Source organism: Trachurus japonicus, chromosome 11 (assembly GCF_045865225.1).
Source record: "Trachurus japonicus isolate A0001 chromosome 11, Traja_1.0".
Taxonomy (NCBI): Eukaryota; Metazoa; Chordata; class Actinopteri; order Carangiformes; family Carangidae; genus Trachurus; species Trachurus japonicus.
The window spans coordinates 6927388-6933182 of record NC_140917.1 but is presented as its reverse complement, the minus strand read 5'-3'; the positions used below and the strand labels follow the sequence as shown (position 1 = coordinate 6933182).

General features: G+C 40.5%; 1 pseudogene across 1 annotated transcript; it reads left to right on the top strand.

Moving 5' to 3' along the window:
- The first annotated feature begins 1520 nt into the window (after positions 1-1520).
- LOC146978084 (major histocompatibility complex class I-related protein 1-like) lies at positions 1521-5038 on the top strand (annotated as a pseudogene). The gene is made up of 6 exons (XR_015037013.1): positions 1521-1569; positions 2049-2315; positions 2678-2956; positions 4062-4359; positions 4513-4608; positions 4965-5038. The product of XR_015037013.1 is annotated as a major histocompatibility complex class I-related protein 1-like (transcript).
- Positions 5039-5795: the final 757 nt, after the last annotated feature.

The following is a 5795-nucleotide window of genomic DNA, read 5'->3' as shown; positions in this document are numbered from 1 at the left end:
TGATTTGTCTTTTCTCTTGTTTTCAGCCAATAACCGTCCACCCTGCAAGTAAAACTGATTTGATCTTGTCTAAAATGCCGGTTAAATGGACTTCCCACAGTTTGACACTAACAGTGTGTTTCTGATCTTACAGCTTCTGAAGACATGGCTCTGAACCATCCAAACGCCGGAAACCAGAAACCTGACTGACAAACACTGGATCAGTGATCTCATATGGGATGGAAGTAGTCAATTCTTTGATATGTGTCATGTTACCCAGCAGCTAAAAATGTTTTTCCCATAATTCTAATTTTATCATTCATGTTGTGTTGATTGTACTTTCCTGTTTTACGATGACTCCATAAAATTACATGTAAACACTGAAAACACTGTTAACAAAATCTAATACATATAAATAAAGATACAATTTAAGTAGATAAGGCTGTAGTCTTGTAATTTATTTCAAGAAGCTCCTGATGAACAGACTGATCACAGAGCTGATAGATCTGTTAACATAAATGAAACAGCAGAAAAGACTCTGACCTTTGATTTGTCCAGTTATATGTCTGTTCATATAAAAAGGTTGTTGTTTTCTTATCACAGAATCTGTGAATCATTAGATCAGAAATGGCCGTTGTTCTGTTTGTCGCGCCGAGTTGTCACAAGCTGCAACACGAGTTTACCCGAGTAAGGAAAACGAATTTGATTGGTCGTTATCGAGCGGGCGGGATATTCAAAGCTTGGGGCGAGCCCGAGCTCCGTGTGTGTGTGTGTGTCTCAGACGTTTGAATGACGGATCCAATATCAGTGGCTGGTGAATCGTGAGCAGGCTGACGTATAATCCGTGCGCCTGCATTATCCAATGCGGAAAAAAAATACACACTTTCATCCCGGATTTACTCAAAAATAGAATTTTGCACAAAGTTTGGCCTACAACGTCTGAAAGATGACTTATCACATTAATTTTATGACCCAAAGTGGGCTCAAATTCAATTTTCTTTTCTGTACACCTTTAAAATCTTCTTTTTTTATTTGTTTGTTTTTTCCTGTGCAGACATCTTAACTTTCTATTTTTGTTGCATTAAAGAAAGCCAAAGACATTGTGACTTGTGTTTTAATGAACAACTGAGTGAATGAGTGAGTTTATAATGATCACAAAGAAGACAAGTGGAGTCGAGCTTGAGCTTCATACTCAACTGTTGTTGACCCTGATCATTTGAGTTAAAAACAGAAACAAGTCAAGCAGGTTTTTGTTCCTAAAGAAACAGTTAGACTGTGATCAGTGTGGACTTAGATCATGTTCAAGGTGTTAAAGTTTCTTTGTGGTAAATGTGATTTGGACTTAGGCAGCAGACAAGCTGTGACAGACAGTGACCTGAACTTTACACATGGATGTTGACTCCTTGATCAGCTGCAGGGAGCTACTCACAGATGAGCATGTCTGAAATATGCACTGACTTTATCACAACCAGGAAATAAATGTGAAATGAACCAACAGATTTTTGGCTGTACTTCAGTCCAGCTCCGTCTGTCAGAGCAACATGAAGAAGTTCCTGATACTGCTGCTCTTCTGCCACGTAGCTCCCACAGGTAACATCATTACATTTACTTATGTATATTCTAATATGATTTGTTGGTAAGACCATATAAGGATATCGTTTTTTAAACCCAAGATACCGTCTGTATTCACTGACTGCAGAGTTTCAGCTGTCAGAAGGTGAATCTATGTCACACTAGGTGTCCTGCTAATGTTACAACTGAGTTCAGTGCTGTGTTTGTTGTTTAGATAAGAAATGTATTAGGTAGCCTATTATAGTTAAAAGAGACATCATCAGCACAGGTATAGCCTCAGGTGTTTGGATGCAACCACTTAGCAAGATGTACAACAACAACAACAACAACTGCATTAATTTACAATCCAAATCAAAACTCATTATTCAGTTTGTTGACTTATGTGTATTCAGCACTTTACTCCTGGTGCAATAATAAAGTCTATAATGTCTTTTTTAACCAATTGTTATTTATCAAAAAACTGATTATATTCAAGTTGAATCCTCTTTGTCCAACAGTCCAACACTCACTGAGGTTTTACGCCATGATCTCCTCTGGACACCCAAACATCCCTGATTATGTGACTGCAACAAACATTGAGGAAGTTGAGTTGGCGTACTATGACAGTAGCATGAAAAGAGTCGAGCCCAGACAGGACTGGCTGAGAAATTTAATTGAGGATGATCAAGAAGACTGGGAAAAACTTACTGGGAACGGCATAAATTATGAGAAGCTGCTCAGAGTCGACACGGACGGTTTCAAGCAGCAGCCAAACCAAACTGACGGTATGTTTCTGATAAAATGTTCACTACCTCATTTATTGTTTTTTTTCTCTATTTCACTTTACATAATAGAACAGAATAAGTTGTATATGATAAATGTAACAGGGAAAGGAATAATATCATTTGTGGTCAGAACCTGGTTCTGTTGTCCATCCTATTTCACTGCTGTGTACTGTACTGTACTGTAAAGGCCTTTGATGAACATCTATGATTTGTGATATTAGACAACAACTTGACTTGAACACATCTTAACTTCTCTAGAATCTGTTGTTGTCTAAAAACAAATGTCTCCAGTTGTAGTGAAATGATTTATCAGTGTGATGAATGACAATCTGTCTCTTTATCTCACTCTGTCTCTGTCTCAGGTCTTCACATCATTCAGCAGATTTTGGGCTGTGAATGGGATGATGAGACTGAAAAGGTTGATGGTTTTTTACGATACGGTTATAATGGAGACGACTTCCTCACATTTGACCTGCAGACTCTGACGTGGATCGCTGCAAACCCCTGGGCTGAAACCATTAAACAGGAGTGGGATGGAGATACAGATAAAAGTCAAATGTGGAAGAACTTCATCAACAACATTTATCCTACCATGCTGAAGAAATATTTGAAATATGGGAGTGGTTTTCTGCAAAGAACAGGTAGAGAATTCACTTACAGAGAATTTATTCTTTATCTGGACTTTTTAAAAGTGTTAATTTTCGTTATTTTAGCCACAATTGGATATCAAACTACCAACCTTTATTTATAAAATAAATAATTTTTAAAGTATCATCAGTACCAACTGTGATTCCTCCTTGTCCTTCTATTCACAGTGAAACACAGCCTGAAGTTTTTCTCTACTCTGTCTTCTGGAGTCACAAACCTCCCTGAGTTTGTGTCTGTTGGATTAATTGATGACATTGAGGCCGGATACTGTGACAGCAACACAAACACACTGCAACCAAAACAGATCTGGTCGAAAACAGCATTGGATGATCACCCTAAACATGAGCAGTGGTACAACATAGAGTGTTTTGGGTTTCTGCCTCGTTTAAGATCCTGGATTCAACAGGTCAAGCAGCATTTTAATCAAAGTGAAGGTAGGTACAGTCTGAACTATGTTATATTTAATACTGAACAATGATAACCAACTGATTCAGTGTCAGTGACTCTTCAAAGTGAAACTACAGTACAAATGTGTTTTATCACTATATTGCTGAGGCCAGAGGAAATAAACTGACACTGAAAAACTGAGGTTGAGCCTAATAATACTGTATATAAACCATTACAAACTAAAATATAAACCACAAATCCAGTCCACGATTATTCATAGCTCCAACTGTCCTTTAACTGTCTCTGTCTCAGGTGTCCACATCTTACAGAGGATGAATGGATGTGAATGGGATGATGAGACTGGAAAAATTAATGGTTTTAGTCACTATGGTTATGATGGAGAAGACTTCCTGTCATTTGACCTGAAGGCTCTGACATGGATCGCTGCAAAACCACAGGCTGTCGTCATCAAACGGAGTTGGGATGCTGAGAAAGGGAGAATAAAATACAATGAGAACTTCTTAACTCAGATGTGTCCTGAGTGGCTGAAGATGTACTTGAACTATGGGAGGAACTTTCTGTTGAGAACAGGTAGAGTCACATGATGTAGTTTGATGATCACAATATTATTGATATAGACCAATCAGACTGAATCACCACTGTATCATCACTCCTCAGTCTGACATCACCTTAACCACCTTCTCTCTCCAGTCCGTCCCTCAGTGTCTCTCCTCCAGAAGACTCCCTCCTCTCCAGTCAGCTGCCACGCTACAGGTTTCTACCCTCACAGAGCCCTGATGTTCTGGACCAAAGATGGAGAGGAGCTTCATGAGGACGTGGACCAAGGAGAGATCCTCCCCAACCATGATGGATCCTTCCAGTGTTGACCTGGACGTCTCATCAGTCAAAGCTGAAGACTGGAGGAGGTACGACTGTGTGTTTCAGCTCTCTGGAGTGAAGGACGACATCGTCACCAAACTGGACAAAGCTCACATCAGGACCAACATGGGTAAGAGAGACATCAGGAGATGAGCTCCAGCACTATCACTCTAGAAGAGACTGTCTTTAGGGGAAAGTCACATGAGGATCCAATAAGATAATGAACAAATAGTTTCATTTATCTGTGCCATTAATGTCTCATTTATTTACTTTTGTTCACCAGAGAAGCTCAGTAACTTGTCCATCATCATCATCCCTGCAGTGGTTGCTCTCCTCACTCTGGTCTTCATCTTCTGTGGATTCATGATTTACAAGAAAGGTGAAAGAGATACTTGATCTAATGATTGTTACAGTTGATGCTTTTATCCAGATTGAAACACTGAAACAAGCATCAGTTCTCTGCTCTGCATCACTCATTCGGTCATATTCAACTGTAACTGAAATAATGTTTCCTCTGTTTTATAACTAAGCAGCGAACACCTGCAGCTCGTGAGTAAAACTTTTTTTTGCATCTCATTAACATAACATAGACTATGCACAGGGTATAATGTGGGAGATTCATTAGTGAGTTTGAGTTGTAGTTTATTATTTGAGCCAAACGCTCTCGGCTTCCTCAGTAAAACTTCCTGTGGTTGTGTTTGATCTGCTGTGATTAAAAGTGGAGGAGGGACTGAGAGTGTGTTCACTCTGCTCTTCCAGCTCCTGTCAACAGCTCTGAGCTCCATGAGAGACTGAGTCCAGAGAGCTGATGAAGACTGGGACACTTCATGTGGAACAAGTCAACCTGACATGGACTCTTCACACTTCCTGTTGGCAGTCGGACGCCCACCTGGCAGCACCATAGACTGTAAAAAGAATGGACGTAGCGTCCGTGACGTCACCCATTGGTTTTGGGGAGTCGTTTTTGTGACTCCAATATGGCGGCCTGAACAGCGCCATGTTGGATTGGCCGACCGAGAACCCGCCCACTGGCCTCGAAGCAGCTGTCCACGGAGCTGCTCGGACCTGTCACTCAACGTTTCCGCGCCCTAATTGGCCAGAGTTTTAACCTAATAACAGTAAAACGGTAGAGTTAAAAAAAAATTCACCCCCCTCAGAGTGTGTGCGGGGGTAGAAACTATCGATTGAGACCAAAAAACGTTCTGACACCAGGCTTTTAACATGTTTACTGAGGACGTAAAGTCGTCGATTTTAACATGGGGGTCTATGGGGAATGCTGCTTTCTGACACCAGCCCCCAGAGGAAGAAGAGGGGATTGCAGTTTTTTGAACGCGGAAGTGAGCTTCACTTCTCAGACTGACAACTGCCCCCTTGGTCAGCACATGATGTTTAACCTTTGGGTGTGTACTTGTACACTGACATTGCATACTTGGACACTGATAGTTTATACCTCAACACTGACAGTGTGTACTTGTACACCGACATTGAGTACTTGTTTACTGACATTGTGTAATTGTACACTGGCATTGAGTACTTGTACACTGACATTGGGTAATTAATTGTACA